Genomic DNA, 20,100 nt, shown 5'->3' with positions numbered 1-20,100 from the left:
TGGCTATACAATTAATCGTTGCTACTGAAAACAAATTAATGGAAAATTGTTCGTTAAACAAAGTTATAGCAGTAGTTTTAATTTGATGAACTTAATCATACCTTCCAGGTTTGCATATTTTTAAATGCACTGTGCAGTGATACGTGTAAACCAATTACCTGCGACAGGAAGCATTTGTCTCCGTTTTTCATGAATGGTGGTCATTTTAATAAATAATTCTTCAGTGTTAAATATTACTGTGGTCACTTCGGTTTATATTACTTTGTCAACTAACTAACTAGCATGTTGTCAAACACAGCACGCAAAGCAAAGTTGGTTTTCAGTCAAAATTATTTCTATTGCACGTTATACATCAATAATACGAAAAATTTGTATAAACGCCGTCAAAACTCTACAAACCGTTTTGAGACGTCTTATTCGAGTGTCTTTATTTTGAAAGTGTGTGCGTGTGATTCGTCTCGTTACAAGTCGGCCGTTTTGTTCGGCTTCTAGGAAAATGTCCAACACGCAAGAGTCCATCAAGATTATGTCAAATCGTTGAAGCAGAGCGAAATGTGATACATTCTTCCCGACAAGGTGAGACAGTTAGTTTGCTATATTGATGTTGCATGAGGTATGTCACGCGTTTTACAACACAACAAGTAAAAACATAATGCTTGTTATTATCTCATGGTTAAAATGCCTTGAAAAGATCTAGGTAAAACATAGTAATCAAGTAAATTGAAAACGAGCATTTTTCAAAGTGCCGACATTTTATTTTTATCAATAACCAGCATTAGATTTGCATTTTATTCATTTTAGTTGCATGATATCCGTGTAAGCAAAATAGTACAAAACTCGTGCCGCTTGCAGCTCGAGTATGAAAATTTGTTTTTCCTACGTTAGTCTCCGAGCTATGAAATAACTATCGTAATAGTCCACATCATCGGACAGTATGAAATAGAAAATTTTTTGTATTGTTAGGATAATTGTTGTGTTCCTGGAACAGTCCAACAACATTAAGAACAGCAGTGAAATTGCCTTCACCTGTGTTATTAATTAGCGCCCTCATCTCGGATGAGGCTTAGACGGGAAGACTGTGGTGGTCTATCTAGTATCTACCCACATAATCAGCAATAACTTCGAATTCCGCACGTAGCCCTGATGCAAATATTTGTTTTAATCACTGCTGGAAGTTCACTTTGTATTATATTGTAAGACTTCAACATAACTTGGGCGTACACCGAGTTCGTTCTAAAACATCGTGCTTTCTTCAGCAGCTTTTAGTTTATTTTAACAAACAAAAATTTTATCATATCGATAACTTAAAAATTGCGTGTCGGTGGTGGAACCCGGCAATTACTATATTTAAACCAGCAATTCGCCGAAATTTCTTACTCTCTTAGATTATTATGTCAAATAAATTGCAAGAGCACATATTAATCAGATTTTTACCCTATTATTAAGCGTTATTTGGAAAACAGTGCAAAATTTACCATCTCTTTCCTCATTTTTCCTTTCTGATAAAGACTCGAAAAATTAATTCGTTCCCTGATAAAAATGTGGGCTATTATCGTGTGCAATAAAAGTCGGCATGTTTATTAATGTTGGCACGCAAATCTTCAAGATTCTGGCGTAGTGCATAAATACCCTCTAGTGTATAAATACCATATTAAAATACAATTAAAGTACGCTTGATATGCAAATAGTCCCGGTTTAATTGGATTGAATTAAAATATTTACCGCCCAATTAATATTCACTACAGGATAATTGTGAAATATTATTACAGGACGGGAAAATTACGGTTGACGTTTTATGATGAATTTAATTGTTTATTGCAGGAATTAGTGGGTGAAGAGGCCTTTTAAAACATTCTCGGAAACGGGGAATGGGAATGACAAGCGTAGGGGTGAATTCTTTGTTTGCTTGACGGTTTTCTTTGTCTCGTTTCACAGAGTGTAAGCAAGACGATTGCCGAGGTTGGGATAATGAAGAGGAGCAATTTGGCGCACACAAAGACGATACAAAACGGCGAAAAGTTTTGAAAGATTTGGGTAATAGTGACAAAATTCGTTTTTAATGCAACGATAATCTATTCATGTTCTCATGGAACAACAAATATTTACCAATTTTCTTCTGATGGGTTTCGTGTAATTCAGGGATTCATTATATACAAACCTATCAGAGCATCTTGTTGATTAATTTCTAAATAAAGCTCTAGTATTATTTTCGTTACACAAGATAAATGACCAAAAAATGGGAACAGGTAATAAAGGGAGTAAACCAATGTTTTTGAAATTAGTATTGCATTCATGATTTTATCACTACAACATCATGAAATTTTAATAAACATAAAAAAAATGTGTCTATTAGATATTTTGCTTACTTGTTAATTTTTTTTATTCTTTGAAGGAATGCCTTGTGCAATTTTAAAATTCAGATATTTCAAATGGCCATATTTTGATCTGAAACTTAAAAAAAATAAGAACATTGAAAACAAAATTTAGTTCCAGATATTTGCAAAAAATAAGAAATACCTTAAAATCATTTTAAATACGAGTAAAAGTTGAATAAACTCTGTTCTGCAATAAACTTAGTGGTACCCAAATGTGTCCAAAAGTAAGCTCTGCAGTAAAACATTTTTTTATACTAGTTGAAATTCTTAAAACTGAGTTACTTTCAACATCTAGTAATTTTGCGACTACAGAATTTTTTTAAAAATTTTAGTAAGCACATTAGAAAAAAAATTGGTTGAAAGTTGTTTCGACAAAACTTCCCTCGCTCCTACAACGAAACATCTCCAGCATTTTCGAGTCAAGTTTTTTGTTTAAACACAATTATGCGATGACGTCAGAAACATTTTTGCAAGGACACGTGTAATACTAAAAATAACAGTATTGTATTCCCAAAATTTTTTGGGAAAATAGTATGACCCGTTCCTTATTTAATCAATAATAGTATTTTATGTTATAATAAGTGAGAGAAATGCTATATTATAAGCGAGTGATACTGCTCTCACGAGCTTATAATGATATGTCGCTCACGTATTATATACGACGTTTTTATCTTACAGTAGCAGGTTTTACATAAAAGTAAGAATTTGATGAATCCAAATTGACAGCTCATTTAACTTAAAAGATCGTATTATCATTAAATGTATTAGTAGTATCCATAGTTACATTACATTTTTTGTGAGCACTTTAGTTCACTTGTTAATAAAGTTGAATTTTTTGAATTGCATAAACTATCCCAAAACGTACTGGTGTAAGATAAAATAAATTGATTCATTCATTAATTTTTATCAGCAGCCATGATAAATCACAAGTAAAAACTCATCATATTTTGCACATTTTGCGTAGAATTTATTCGGCAAAATTTTGAGATGACGTCATCAATGTTTTGGGGGGAATAAACAGAGAGATTTTGTAGTTTGTTTGTAAAGTATTCAGTTTTTCAATTTTTGAATTATTCAGTAAAATAAATTGATAGATCCATTAATTTTTTTGAATGACCCTGTATAATCAAAGCTAAAAAATGAGGTTCTTAATTTCATCAACAAAAAATTGGTCGAAGGCTATAATCAAGCTCTTTAAAAAAATTATAAAATTTGATTTTACGACTTTCGTTTTGTGATAACCGCTGTAAAGTAAAATCCAGAGGCACAAATAAAACCCCTTGTCCTTCAGCTCTAGGTAATAGCAATCTGAAGCTCAAGTGTTTATTTATGTTTATACATCGAAAGAATGTCACGTAGAAATTACTTTGATTTGAATGAGTTTGTCTTCTCATAACAGAACTAAAATTAAACCACAATCGAACAAAATGTTCTGAATATTATTACAATTCTCATTTTATCATTATTATTATTAAAGGACGTGCGTATTCTTCACATTTTCGAGAAAATGGGGTGACTCGTTCTTAATTTGACCAATAAAAAATTTGTAATGACGTCATGGACATGGACAATTCTAGTCACAGCACAAAAGAAAAGTAGTCACAGCGTTATACCAATGCAAGAAAAAAAAAGCGCAAACGGCCAAGTTCGGCATCGAACCCACAATCGCATTAGCGCAGGGACTCTCCCATACACCCACTGCGCCACAGAGACGTTCAAACCGTGTTGGGAATAAAACGGTATTATACCTTGAGAAAATTTGAACGTTTAGTGGAAAAACTGAAAGCGAATTCGTACACAAGTATATGACTATACTTTTGTGTAACATTCAATTCATTTTAAAATACCATTCGTTGAAATGACGTCATCAAATTGTTGATGCGGATAATTATCCAAATTTTGAGTAGCCATCTACATGATGTTTCTAACACACATACCAAATTTGACAACAATCGGTCCAGCAGTTTCCGGGATTGCGTGTCTAATAAAAATGGATAAAAACACCAGACAGACGGACAGACAGTACTTTTCTTGTATTGTAGGGGTCATGAAACGTCGAAAAAATATAAAAATGTCCATTCGTCCACCTTTTTTAATACAAAAAGTATACCAGTAGTTCGAAATTTTGAAACATGTATACAATTGCCATAATTTGAATTAATGAAAGGTCACGAGTTTATTACACATTTTTAAGGCATTTCGAAATTTATGAAATAAGAAACTGCACGTTTCTTCTGTTTTTACTTCCTGAGCGTAAGCAAAGAAAGTATTGTAATCGATTTCATCAGACGACTTACTACTTTCATATTTTCTCGACGTTTCATGACCTCTAGAGTATGAAAAAGAGTGGTTTTCCGTTTCAGCCTCTCTGTCCTCTGTGTCAATTTTTATTAGACAGATAATCTCCGAAAAAAGTAGACCGATAGTTGTAAAATTTTGTGAGTATGTCAGGAATATCATAATATATTCTATATTAAAATGATTTAAATGTTATATTTGAATTTCTTCCCTATATACATTAAAATTTTTGCAAAAAAATACAAGTTGTCTGATCACTTTTTATATGTGCTGTTTATAACGGCAGTCCAGTTACCATGTCCGTACCAATAGGAGGCCTATTGAGTTAGTCTCCACGTTCTAACCAGAAAATCTCGCGTTCGAAGTCCTGACTAGGTGGATTCTTTTTTCTATTCTTAAACTGTGGCTCTTATTATCTATATTTTTTATTGATTAAATCGAGAATGGTTCGCCCCATTTTTTATTGATCAAATCTTAAGTATACCCCAGTGTTTTATTGTAGTGTTACACTGCACGTGTCGGAAGTGACATACGTATCTTTGCCGAAATAATGTTGATGGAAACCTTGCCCTTTACAATGCATTCATATTTTTGATGCAATTGTTAATTCGTTTCTAGGGGCGGCTTGTATTGTGGTCAATAAAATGTTTTTTTTTTTTAATATTTTATAAACAAATGGGAACAATTATTGTTATTGGTATCTTGGTAGGTGAGTATTCGCTGTTCCCATAATTAAGCAGCGCACTTCAACACACCTCACAGAGAGAAACTCGAATCTGGCCTCTGTACTGTACGCAAAACTGATGCCCTTTAATACGTAGATTATCCAGAATAGATCTATAAGCGGCATGTGTTGAAAGAAGATAAAAGTAAGGCTAGCCGCATTTTTACTGCTTGCAAAAGTGACAGACAATGAAATTTCAGTCGAAGCACGTGCGATTGCAATGCACTTTGTACTATTGCGTTAGTATTAAAAAGCAGATGTTCAAAATTAGGCCGTTGATTGTTTTCTGATAAATATGTTGTATGTTAATTTCACTAAAAAAATTTGCGTATTCAAGTCGGTGCTTTAGTGGTCGTCATAATTTGATTTCGGTAATCAGGAATATGAGTAATTTATCGCAAATGGGAATTTTTATCTCTTTAAATTTAAACGAGTATAATGGACTTTTCTAGAAGACTGACACTTTCTTTTATGTTTTACAAAGTAAGTTTGTCCACAGTTAGTAGGTATTCTCAGAGCTAAGAATTTGTTGCAAACAACTTTAGGTATAAATTAACGAATTTAGACCCAGTGACCAATTTTTAACGAAATTTAGAGAAAACTGAGACAAATCTTTTCCGAAATTTTTGATGTCACAATTAGTCAGATACGAGAGAGATTTTCTGGGATAAAAAATTACACATTTTTAAGTTGCTTAATGCTTTTAAAGTTCCACTTTTTCGAAAAAATTTCCACATGTAGTCCTAAAAACGCATTGGATCCTTTTCTGCCTTGCCTCATCAACTTCTTAACTCATGAGCGCCTTCTCGTTTCCTAAGAACAAGTGCACTCTAGACCAAATATCAACAAATGTATTTTCGTAATGTAATACGTTTGAATCATAGACAGTGGCGGAGTATGTGTGATTAAAGTACGATGCGTTAAAGAATTCTAAACAACAAACACATTTAAAGAATATCATTTAACTTCTAATTACAGTGTTACTGGTATTACTTATCCACATTTGTTTTAATATATAGAGGTTATCACAAAAAATAATAGCTCGCAATTTTTTTTTTATTTTTCAAAGAAAAGGAATCTGTTAAACTGTACTTAAGGGGAGTGGGTATTTTTACTTATGGACCTACTTATGCAGAGTAATCTTAAAATAATAACTGTCACTATCAAATTTTACCATTAATCTCAGAAACTACCCATAAGGCCTTTTTGAAATTTTAATGTTAACTCGTTCTATAGACTGTAGAACCGTAAATAATATTTGTGTCGTCATCCCCCCTTTGAAACTTGATGGCGTCATCTCAAAAAATTAGATCATTCGTAACAAATGCACCGAGATACAAGATATTGCTCATGAATTTTTAAAAATATCGTAAGGATGTTGAAATAATGTATGTCTGAAGCTATTTATTTTATTCACTATCTCAACAACAATAGATCTAATTTCCTTATAGTTCTGGAAAGGCAACAACTTTGTGATCAATATTAAATAAAGTCTTCACTAAAAAATGCGCTTTGAATGTGATATTCCTTGTATTTTAATATTGTTTTATTTTTCTATGAATTGTATGAACAGAGTGTTTCACATTAAACTCTAAGGCGTGTGTCTCGAATAAATAATGAAAAATTGAAATTCTATAAACGCCATGGTTTTTATGCAAAAGGTCAACACTAATTTAATGAATCGTGCAGTTTTAAAAGTCAAATTACTTTTTTCGTATTTTAGTGCTTATCGCAAAAACGGTTCACCCAATTTTCGTAAAATTCTGAAAACAAGGGATGTACGTAATTATATTAGTCTTACATTATACAATAAAAAAATAATATCAAAAAGTTGATGATATCGTCGCCTCAAAAATTGTCTTAATACAAATGTTTACAAATTCTTAATTATATGTGTGTAATGAACAAACACACATCATACGGGAACTCTTCCTTTCGTCAAAATTAGAACGACATAATTATTTAGGCTCACTTTGAAATTGCGATGTTCGTCATTAACTGAATGAGTAAAATGATAAAGTGTCACTGTTCCATTTATGTTACCAACTGTGTGGTTATTTAATATGCATTATTAAACTGTATGACAGTTTGACAAATCGCTCATTTTACCGCAACGCGATGGCATCTTTTAAAAATATGCACGCAATTTGCATCTTTATGGACTTTTCACGCATAATAACTATCTAATCATTAAGCTAAAAACTTCATATTTCACAGCGTCCGCTTTCAATTGCCCTCCGCCGTATTCGCAAAAACGGTGCGTTCAGAAACATCACGTTTGCACAAAGGTGTTTTCAAAGTAATCAATATGTTTTCCCCGTCTTAGCCTAATAATCGAAGCAATGCTGACAACCTCCTCATATCAACGTTATTTCCATCAACGTAGGTAATAACATAATCGAGTTCGAGGTAAAGCAGACCTCATTACCGCGTGTATTCTATTCTATCCGACAACTACTTTAAGTGCACAGTAAACAATTATTTGCACGGCATATGGTAACGTGTTGGTGGTTTTAACCACAAATTTGCGTGCCGAACATTCAGGGGGAGGAAGTTGGGACGTTTATCAATTTGCTCAAGAACTCTGGGCTCATGTTTGGCTTTGTGGATTATCAGCCGATTTTAAGATAAACTGGATCAAGCACTAGAGATTCTAGTGTTTTTGGTGACACCGCCTAGAAGTTTATGACTTATTACAACAAAAACATTATCTGTAAATACCATACTATCTATTATATTCATAGAAATTATGTCTAAAAAAACAGAGACAAATATTCAAATATTGTAAGTATTTCTAATGTTTAAAATTATTTTAAAATTTTATGTACAAATGGAAAATTGAGGAATGTAGGGTGGCTTATTTTGGGATTGCTTTTAATTTGTCGACGACAAACGGCCTGATTTCGAGCATCTGATCCCGGACTAAGAGGTGAAGACTTTTGCATGGTAAAAGAGCCCGAAGGCTCGTGTGATCTCCACCCACGAAGACTTATCGACGAGTATCTCTGGAATTTTTTAATGTCGCTATTATTGAGTCCGGTACAACACATTGTCTCGGACCGTGCCTTAAACGTGTTGTTTTGTATTTATTACACCGACTTTGTGAATAATTTTACCATCTCTTTTATTTTGAATTGATTAAGTATGTTAAATATTATGATCGAAGACGTGACGTAACGTTGCGGGTATATAATACAGCCGTCTAACTTTATCGAAAATTGAAATCTGTTAGTTAGATGGTGGTTATTTTATTAATAGCTTGTCTTAGTAGGTTCAAAAATTTTAATTAAGAGAGAGTCAAAGGTCGCAATCCAATCTCGGCAACAATTTTCCGAAAAAATTTCTTATTGCCTCATATCCATGAAAATGCTATTAAAATATGAGAATATTTTAATTCGCCGAGATTATTACGCTTAGATCCAATCGGAGTTATTATCTAAGTTTATTATCTTTTTAATTGTTACAACACGAAAATTGCTGAGATATAATTATGGTTTTAATTGCCGAGTCAAAACATTGAAACTATGTGGTATGTAAATCGAGACATAATGTGAACAGTTTTATATGCGGAAACCTCGATATTTAAATCATGATGATATTAAAACGTTGCACTAATCTCAACCATTTATCCACACGTAATGTATTTATTTATTCATTTTGTTGTAATTTAAGCCTCTCATTTCTAGATTACGAGTGTAATTAATACGGACATGATTTTTCTGGATTGTGTAAACTCGTTAATTCTTCGTATTTAATCAAGATTATGTGGTTAATTGCGAGTTTATGCACTATTTTTTTTTATCGCAGAACTCTTAAATCATTCACGGGTTTTTTATAACGATTATATAATACTTGATTCACCATAAAAACTGAAAATTACGGTCGCATTTTTCATTATTTTTTTTTTTTAAGTTTTTAGTTTAGTTTTCTAATTTTCTAATTATATCTTATTAGTTATTACAGTGTCTTTTGTCACATAAAATTGTGATTCAGAATCAAAAATCTGAAATTTTTGTGAAAGAAGTAGTAAATAGTCGGTGTCTTATACTTTCAGAAATTTTTCCAATTTCAAAATGTTTTCCAATTCCAGTATTCGCTATACCTACCTACTCATGATTCGACGTCACTGCAGCTCACAAAATTAAAGTTTCGTGTTGCATGTTTGCATTTAATCAATATGTATTTTCATTAAAAACATTAAAAAAAAATTTGAAATTCGATTTTCCGAATTTTAATTTTTCGTGATAATACCTGTAAGTTAAACTAAAGACATGTATGTAGTGTTGAACTAAAAAAAAGCAAAGAAACATGCTGTGCCTATATGTTTTAAGTGAATGATATTCCACAATTTTGATGTTCTTTTTTTAAATCTGATCTGGATGTCTATAGGACAAAATTAAGACGGATTCATAAACTACAAGTAACAACTTAAGTTAAATTTATTACGTAAAATAGTGAGGTGACATTATCACATTCTTAGTGGAGATGATTGAAAAAACTTGGCTTCTATCTACGTATAAAATTTGACAACATCAGTCCAGTACTTCCAGAAATGATTTGTCTTATAAAAATCGACACAGACTACAGACGAAACCCAGATGAAAGCACGAGATCTACTTTTTCACAGAATATGCGTCATGAAACGCCCAGAAAACATGAAAGTAAGCATGATAATTTTTTAATCAGAATATATTTGTTTGTGCCATCCAAAAAATTGATGGCGTTATCTCAAAATTTTGCCGAATAAATTCCATTGAAAAACTGTGAAACATGATGGATGAGTCTTGTCATTTATCATTGCCGTCATATTTTTAGAATTGTTTAGGTATACAGGGTGACTCCAAAACGACTCACTCCATTTTCTCGAAAATTTGGGATGCAGTACCGTTATAATTATTATGTATTACACTGCATCTATCCAAATTGATATAGGTATCCATGCAAAAATATTGATGACGTCATCACAAAATTTTGTAATGGAAAGACTAACTTGAAACAAACGAATTGCACGCTTCTTTACCTTTAGTTGATCATTACATACATTTCTTTATTTTAACTTATAGGTAAGGGTTGTCATAAAAAATAAAATTCGCAAAATCATATGTTATAATTTTTCGAAACAGCTGAATTTGATGTACTCTACTCTATAGGTGAAATATTATTCGACTAATTTTTTTAACATAACATCATCAGGTTTTGGGAGGGGCAGTGCCGAAACCAAAGAATATTTAGGTATAGGCGAACCTTGCGTTTGGCGCCCCTCCCCTACACATAAAAATGCAATTTTACAGAACAGTTTTATTTATATTTTTTAATAAGTATGCAAAACAGATACTATGATAAAATATAAAAAAAAGAAAAAAATTCGAGATTATACATATAGGTATATAATATGTATAAATCTATAAAAATTATATAAGTTCAAAATAAAATCAACATTAAAAAACCTGTCGCACCGGTTACATGTTTCTGAGCTTCTGTTCAAAATAAAAAAAGATTAATATGACATAATTCTTGGTATAGTTTTCGAAATTTCATTCTACCCTATAAAATTTTATTGACGATAACGAGACGGACAGTAGTACAATGGTAAGAAATATTTATGGCTCACACCAGTTCACTCGAACTTGTCTAAGAATATTTGGCAGGTAGTTGTACTCATAAAATAATGGTCATTTCCGTTCATAAGTAACGATGGTCCCAGCCCGGACCTGGATTATTCTGATTTCTAACATCTGGGGATTACCGGCACGCGACAACTTAAGTTGTACATATCTCTTGCTATTGTACTACTGTGCGTCTCGTTATTGTCAATAGAATTTTATAGGGTACAATGAAATTTCCAAAACTATATATCATAATTTTTGGACGAATTTGGCGCCCCTTGTCGTTGGCGCCCCTAGGCAAGGGCCTACTCGGCCTATAGCTAGTTTCGGCACTGGGGAGGGGATCTATATATAAATTAAACTGTTACGTAGAATATGCCACTGATACCTACCTAAGGTTTTTATATTTCCAAAATATGGACGACATTAAATAAGCTTTTTCTGAGATAATATCTAACATGACATCATCCAATTCGCGGTGGGGACAAATGTATTGATCGTGAAAAAATACACAATATAATAGTGGTGTCAACGTTATTGTGTTCTCAAAATAGAGAAAGAATAAAGACAAAGGATACTGACAATAAATCTGTTCAAACAATAACTTTTTTTAAGCCTTTGGTATGATACCGTGATAAATAATGTAACGTAAATTTATTACTTATTGATTTCAATGTTTTTGTTTCAAAAACAAAATACATGTTTATTTATCCAAAAAAAACTTGTGTAAATATAGTTACTGAGTTGAATGAGTGTGAAGTTGTGGATTTGGGGTGAGCCCGAGTCGTCAGATACCCACATGATTTCGCATTTTGAATCGTTGCGATAAAGCCATAACCGTTTACCCCATCCTCTAGCGGCTTCCAATAAACCGCAATTTTCACATCGTTTTCGTCGACCCGTCGTTGCTGGTCGAGCGATTTCGCCGTAATTAAAATAACAACGGCGCAATTTAACATGGTACCATCACAAAAAACGGATTTACCTCTCCGAACACGTTTTCTAATCAAACTAAGTTCAAGGTAGAGCTAATTATCGATAATAATCAAAAAGATGATCGATAAAAATGCAGAGTACGTGATACTGCCTTTATAAAGTGCGCTCAAGCCAAAGCAGAAAGCAATTTTGTCCCGCCAAAGAACCGCCGAACGAGTTTCGAACCATTGCTCGATCCATCGCCCATCCACGGCTACCTTGATCCTCATTTAGATAGAAATATCCCGGTATAGCGTGTAAACTAATCGCTGAAAATTTTTATTGGGCTTTTTTGTGGTTGAGACGCTACAAGCCACGAACTGAGGAGTCGTAGACCTGACGGGTCGTATGGGACTGGAGAAATTTTTAAACTAATAAATTATCGTAGAGCTTCTTTAATTAAGAAGTGCGTCTGATTCCCATAATTAAAAACGCCGCAGTGATCGAAGGTAAGAAATTTATTGTGAATTTGAGTTGTTGTTTTAATGGCAGAGTCGAATTTCCGTTCGTAAATTGCCGGGTTTCAATTAATCGATTTTTTTTTAATTATTGGAGGCAGTAAGAACGATTTTATTTTTGTTTAGGATACGAAAACGAATTTATGTTATGGGTATACGTAAGCGCTCTTGTTGAAGGTGTGATACGTTATCAGACGCAGTAATGAACCTTCAACAGCGCACGATGTTGTAACTTATGACAAACGACATTTTAATAACGGGGGCAGATAGTTTTAATTATTTTCTATTAAGAACACAACTTACATTTACATAAATATCAGGTATGTCAAGATAATTACTAAAAGTGAATACTAAAACTATATGCGTAATCTTTTGCTCTTGCTTGCAGATGTATGTATCTACAGAATGTAGATTTTTTTAATTGTTGATAAATTTTCACCAAATATAGGTACCAAGAGTCCCACGGCCATATATATGTCAACTTTTATCAAAAGTTTAACATTGTAAAAGCTATAATTACTTTTAACGTTGATGTGAATGATTATCCAACTGATATTATGTATGACCATTATGAAAGAATACTTCATATATATTCAGAACGTTACTTTTGTATCCACTAAAAATTTTATGACGATTGTAAGGGATGGATGGCACAGTATGAGTAGCAACAGTTAGGAACCATTGTGAAATGTTCTGTGCCTGATAATCTTCGGTGAAAATATAGACAAAAAGTTTTTACATGTTATATTGTAATTATATGCATAAACCTACTGTCCTTGCAAACAGTTTTATATGTTTGATAGCACATTGAAATCTTAAAAGTACGTCCCTGACCCGGAATTCGGTGTCACTTAGGGTTTCTTACGTTTCACAAGACAATAAAGTTTTAGTGGATACAAAAATAACGTTCTGAGTATAGACATAACTTTTTTACTTATATGCTGAAATTTGGATTGGCAAATCTTTTTGATGAGGCGGTGGGATTAGTTTTTCAAAATTAAATTTTCATTTTGAGACAAAAAAATATAACGTCGTGAAAAATTCTTATTTTAAGATTCTATCATTACAACAAAATTGATCTTATTGCGTTGTTACATTTTTGAAACAAGGTATCTAAAACATCTTATGTAATATTTTTAAATGAATTTTTAACCATTACAAAGTTGCAAGGACAAGTGTTTAAAATTGTTTACATTTCCGTCGACAATATACACAACCTATTTTGACTAAAATGTGTGGAAAATTTTACTGTACCTAACTAATTGTTTCATTTATTAATTTGTTTTTCAATTCTGATTTTCTTACTTTCGGCCTGTTAAATAATTTCGGATAATCCAGTTTTAAATTCTATTATTATTCTGTTCTAATAATTTAAATTTAATATTAATTTCATTTCAAACTGGAAATATGTTTCTTTTGTCATATCTTTTTTGTGCTTTTGAGTTGACGCAAGATAATAAAAAGATATATTAGTAAGGTGGCAGAACACGCGGTACTTAAGATTATACATAGGTACAATAAAACGCAATTAAATAAATGTTGGGGGGAAAACATAAAAAAGCATGACAGAGTTTTAGTTTTAAATAGTTTGCTAGTGTATCATCATTTTTTCGTGGAATCTTTACCTTTTACAAAGTATGATTTGAACGTAATCAGTGCTCCAGCTACACCAATATTCCATTTTTCGTTCTAAAATAGCTCGAATACTAGTTTTCATGGCCGTCTCCAACCATATACCTGTTTTAGTTTTTCAAATATTTTTTATACTTTTTAATGAAAAAGAAATCTGATGCATGCATTGAATGACGAGTCATGTTTGAATCATGCATTACTGTGGTTACCATGACTTGCCCCATCTTAGCCTAGCATAATACTCTAATGTGCCATGGATTATGGACGCACGTTTTTCGGTGTTGCTATGGACAATGCTAATAAATCTAAATTATTATTATCTAATTATCTAAAGATCGCACTTCGACAAACAAATACATAGTGACACGAAAAAGTAACTTTTGAGTGGAGTTCGTACTATTTTTTGATACACAAGATATCTAGTGTACTACAATAATAATTTAATTGAAAATTAATATGTACGTACAAAACTTTCGTCGTTTAATTATTTTGAAAAAATACAGTGTTTCTTACCTTGAAAAACAAAGAAACAAATGCGTTGGTAATGTTAACATAATCCGAAGCGTCACCAATTACACCTAAGCACACTCATAAACAAATTTGATACAAGTAGCATTAAACTGAAGATACGTATTTTCACGCGTTTTAAACAACAAAGTCAAATTCGACGTTTTGAAATTTTTTAAAAGAGACAGATTACTTTTTTCGAATTACATTTTTGATATTTGAAAGTCTTCTAATAAAATTGAAAATTATAGGATATAAAAAAATTATGGTAACAACTTGTAATATTATATGCGAGACTACACAAATTATAGTCGTGTCTTTTTAATACGTTTCAGTGCATCTGAAAATATCGTCTTCAGGTTTTATACTTTTAAAATTATTAACAATACCAAAAAAATGTAAATTTATTTAAACAAACGTTGTAATGTTTTCTGTAGGGGATGAATAAATTTTATCAGTGCAGTCACCACTGTAAAATATTCTATCCAATACTGTACCTATGTACTACTCATAATTTTGTTCGTTCCGTATCTTGGACAAAGACCGTAATATAGAGGCATTTACACGACACACTAATAGCGAGCAAAAAGCCTTTATATGTATGTATGTCATAAAGTCATAAAATTACCAATATTTCATCTACGTCGTAAAACAACCTGCATAGCTGCCACCACTGCTCCAGAAATTATATCAATTTTTTTTCTGATCCATCAGCTGCATAATAAACCCACGCTTAATTACGTCACAAATTACCGCCGTTTGCGTCGCTTTCCTAGGGCAAGGTGCGATTCCGCCGGTTACTCACTCAAGAGGAAGCAATTAAATAATTATCCTCGAAAAAACTTCAAATATCCCAAAGATCCTATCTTCTCCACGCAATTAATCAAACTTCGCTATTTGACGCATGTTCAAACGCATTGTTTCGAACGGTTGCTAACCTTTCTGTTTTCGAAACATCAACATTTGATTAATATCTAAGCCGACAATAAATATTTCTGGGTGCGAATTGACACAATCAATCACATCCATCTGAATCAAGCTTTCAACAAATCACATTGTGCCATCTGATGCAGATGAGTGCGGTCGACATTCGGATACATATCTCATTAATCCAATAAACATGATCGAGTGTGCCGGGATTAATTATTGACAATAGACGAACGCTGCCGGTAGCGCATCCCGCTGAGTCGGCGGCGTGCCGACACAAGCCGACCGGGGAGACGACGACCATCTGGTCAAGACGGTTTTTCGAGAAGAGAAGTTATGTTAAAGTTGATTTAAATGCAAATAAATCGTTCTAATTTGTCAGTTTCAAGAGGTTGACATTTGTTGGGTGATATGGTGGATTATCAACAAGTAGCAGATCGCTCGAGTACCACAGGGGTCTGTATTGTGCCCTCGTTTTATCAACTAGTATATCATCGAACGAAGCCTGAGATATTAAAAACTTTCGGCAATTCTACTAACACTGATTATGGTAATTACAGATATTTTATGCCACAAGGATCAGTGTTAGGCCCTTTGTTTCTGTTATAAGGTTTCATTTTAAAAAATTACAGTTGTGGTGACCACCTACGTCGTAAGCGCTATCGAAGTGTCGAATTTAAACGTCAAAATATGAAAAAAAAGAGAATTTTTCCAAAATAAGCTCAACTAACTAACGTCATCAACTTTCTGAAAGGGTAAGTAAATCAAGAATGTTTAAAATTACGTATTTTCCAATTTCCTAGGAAATTTTTTAAAAGATTAGTTATGCTGTTTTTTGGAAGAATTTATTTTTTTTGTGCCATCTTGTGAACATACTACAAATAAGAGTTAGTCAGTGATTTTTTGTGGTAACTTTAATGGGTGTTAAATTAAAAAAGTCATCAAGTTGGCGTCCCTTTCTTGATAGAAAAAAAAAAACGCAGTGAAAAACGCATGTCTTTTATTAATCCATACTGTCACCGATTGAATTTTAGATTAATTTTAGGTATATTTACTTCACAATATTTATAAAAAATTAAGGCCAACTTGATGACTTTTTCAACTGAATACCCAATATGTATTAACTTTGTACGGGCAGAAGAGTGAGAAAATTATTTAAAGAGTGTAAAATTGACTTCTTATTACGACAATTTATTAATACTTTTTTAATGTACTGTATGTACTTGGATCTTTCTTTATGTACTTTCAATAAGGCAGTATTGCATTTTTTATCTCCTCGAACAGTTTAATAAAGCTTCCACTAGACATTTTTTTAAGTACGTTTGTGCTCCGATTAATTTGTTTCTAGATTAAAAAGTGTTTTGTCTTTCTGAATTTTTTAAAATTCAAGCTGCTAATATTTTTTTAAGCATCAAATGCAAAACGTAGAATATTTTGTGGAATTCTCCAGACTCTGTTGAAGGCGTTTGGGTATACATTGTAATTATATATAAAAAAAAAATACAAAAACGTATTGCAGTAGTTACTAGAAGCATCAGTAATTGCGTAATTACCATTAAAGACTAAAAGTTTATCAGTTTATTTTAATTGTAGAATTATGTCGATTGTCGCGTTTGTGTGCAATCAGAAATTTAATTATTAAATGTTCTTTCTCGACTAGGTGCCATAGAACATAAAAATAATGAATTGTGTAAAAGGTCACAATGCTATAAATAGCATGTTATGGTTGTTAGAGGGGTATAAATAAATGTTAACAAACGTCCAACAACATATATTCTGATAATATTAAAACTCTGCCAAACAAAATTTTCATTAAAAACGTAGGCACTGTTGCAGTAAATAAAGTGAAAAATATACCTATGTCAGTTTAGAAGTTCGTTCTTATCATTAGCTGTAATTGCCGCGGTCAATAAATACTGAGAGACTATTAATGTTATTATAATGTGATTTTGGTTGGTTGGCAACATATCTAAAATTTTGTGATGGCTTATATGACTGTCAAATTGACATTTATGACTCCAAGTCAGTAGCTGTCATCGTCTCAACCATTCAACACGTTTGTTAAACGTGCTCATGCCAAAATTGACAACTGTGAACTGACATACTAGCATGGCTGTCAATAATTCAAAATTGTCAACAAAAAAATTTGCTTCAATCATTAATAGTCACTCTGTTTTCAGTGAATAACATAGTTTTTTTTCTTCAGTTTTATACTCAAATTTAGTTTAAGGTGTTAAAAATTTTGGTGATATTAAAATTTGTTTGACCGAAATTTAACAGCTTTAACCTAACACTTTTTGAAATAACATAGTATGTAATACTTGGTAATTATTATGAATCACTATTTTTATAAAATTTCTCAATTGTATTAGATATTACAAATGTAGTAGTAGTAGTATATAGGTATACCTATTTGATAAACGTTAAATGAACTATAAAATGTCAAAATTCGATGAACATATTGGTTTTAGGTAGTCTGTATGTTTTCTTTGAAACTCACCATCTGCTTAGAATACCAGAATTCTAGCAAATCAATCTATAAGTCATCCTTCGACCTTGATGAATGATAATTGCTTTTAATCCTCAGATCCATCAGCCGTCATTTACTCTAAATTCATTATTTCATAGCCACAACTATAAATATATGGTACTTTTTCCAGCATTATTTTTTTTTACATAAATGCAAGTCAGGTGAGTTCCACATAAATATCAATTTCTAAGTTTACGATTATACATACGTTGATACAAAAACAAATAGTGCATGCTGCTACGAAGGACAGTCATCAATAAGCACGATAATCATACGGTTAGATATTTGATGTATAATCAACATTGATGAGTAAGAATACCGGGAAAAATTCATATGTAGAACGTTCACCCTTCACCGTTCACCTTTCATCAAATGGAAAATTCACGCAAAATAAAACATTTATTCTCAGGCTTTAAAAAAAAGTTTGGCGAGTAAGCTTGATTCTCAATAGAGTACTTGTCAATTTATTAAAACAGTCGAGGTGGTTGAAAGCTGTTAAGCTGTTAAAAACTCGATTTTTTTTGTAACTATTTTGTGACGATGTTTTAATGCAAAAAAATCTTAAAATAACCGTTTTTATAAACAGGCTTCATTTGACACAGCAGTTTTGCCCTTCGAAAGTACTCAAACGGAAAATTTATACTCTGAGTGAGCTTTCATAAGAAATACAAACAAAAAATTGAAATAAGTAGCTTACGAGCATCTAATATGACCTAATGTAATACGTATTTGTTGACTCACTTAATTTTTTTACGCAACAAATAACAAAATTGTGTCTAAACTGTAACAAAAAGTGAACAAGTGAACGTTGTATATACTTGACTTGCACACAAGCGCAACGATGCGACGGTAAACTGTACGTTAGCTTTTTGTTAGTCACTTATGCAATAAAAATATAAGATTAAATTACATCCTAATCAATAACTGTCAATGTGTAATTAAATGGTTTCAGAGATAATAAGTAAAATTTGTATTTATGACATATAATTAATTATAGTGTCAGATGTTAAACATAAAAAATAGTGGCAATTTATTCCTGGTTGTTGCACTTGAAAAGATCGATAATTTTTATTAATGTATTATAAAAAAATGTAATTAACACTTATACGATCATTTAATGAAATATAGTTCCAGTCGCTACTTATTATTTTCTTGTCTGCGGTAATTTGCGCTAACATAAAAATATATAAATAAATAAAAGTATTTGTAACACGTCGAACCTGCCAGAGGAATTATCACCTCCGAATGTGTCAGAATGATAATACATCTTTCAGCGTGTTACCATGAGTCAGCGTGTCTGGAAAGATTTGCTTTTAGACGAAAAAATAAAAAAGCGTCTCTGTAGCACCGAGTTATGACTAACCGGAGGAATTATCGCGTCCGAATGTGTCAAAGTGCTACATCTCGCCTTTCCTCCACTAAACAAACCGTCAACTCTTTACTACGAGTCTGCGTAACCCACCAAAAGAGGGGATGACACTATGACATTGCATGATCACTGAAATTTTTTCTCCCAAATAGAGATACCCACAACATCGTCGGATGATTAATTATGAAAAGAGCTCGCCGGCGAACAGGTAGTTTTCACTCGAATAATTAATGCAGAGGGGAAGTGGCTTACAGCTAAGAGTTCAGGGGACCCATGCCCCTTATCCCGGTCCTGTCGCTCGTCCAGATTGGCGGCTGGGGATCCCACAGAGCAACAATCCGTCTAGCAACAGCACACACTCGCACTTTCACGCTCCATCGCGACAACTACAAGACAATAAGAAACCGCGACGGAATGCACACATTCATGTGATTTGATTGAAACTGACTTAATTCGAGCGCCACTTGCCGTCGTCGTTCCCCCTGCCGCCTTCCACAACCCCACCGCGCATACATAAATATCACACTATAATTTGCGTTTTTTGTTTTATTTTCCTTCGTTGCCCTCCTCTATCAGGGCGGCCATGCATCCGTAAAACCCGCCCAGTTAATAGCACCCTCAATTATGTCGACGGTGCCGCCATCTGACGGAGCGACGGGGGGACGGGTGGGGAGCGGTTGGCGGAGCGGGCGGCAGGTG

General features: G+C 32.8%; 1 protein-coding gene across 1 annotated transcript in view; it reads right to left on the bottom strand.

Moving 5' to 3' along the window:
* LOC135142938 (transcription factor Sp9-like) overlaps positions 1-19,822 on the bottom strand; it is a 153,985-nt gene extending 134,163 nt beyond the window's left edge. The window contains exon 1 of the mRNA XM_064074766.1: positions 19,654-19,822. The gene's annotated coding sequence lies outside the window, so the exon portion shown is untranslated. The remainder of the gene's footprint in view (positions 1-19,653) is intronic.
* Positions 19,823-20,100: the final 278 nt, after the last annotated feature.

This window comes from Zophobas morio, unplaced genomic scaffold, assembly GCF_036711695.1.
Source record: "Zophobas morio isolate AGI-343-1 ecotype UQ-CSIRO unplaced genomic scaffold, CSIRO_AGI_Zmor_V1 ptg000004l, whole genome shotgun sequence".
Classification (NCBI taxonomy): Eukaryota; Metazoa; Arthropoda; class Insecta; order Coleoptera; family Tenebrionidae; genus Zophobas; species Zophobas morio.
The sequence above is the reverse complement of the archived record's forward strand: the minus strand, read 5'-3'. Positions and strand labels throughout refer to the sequence as shown.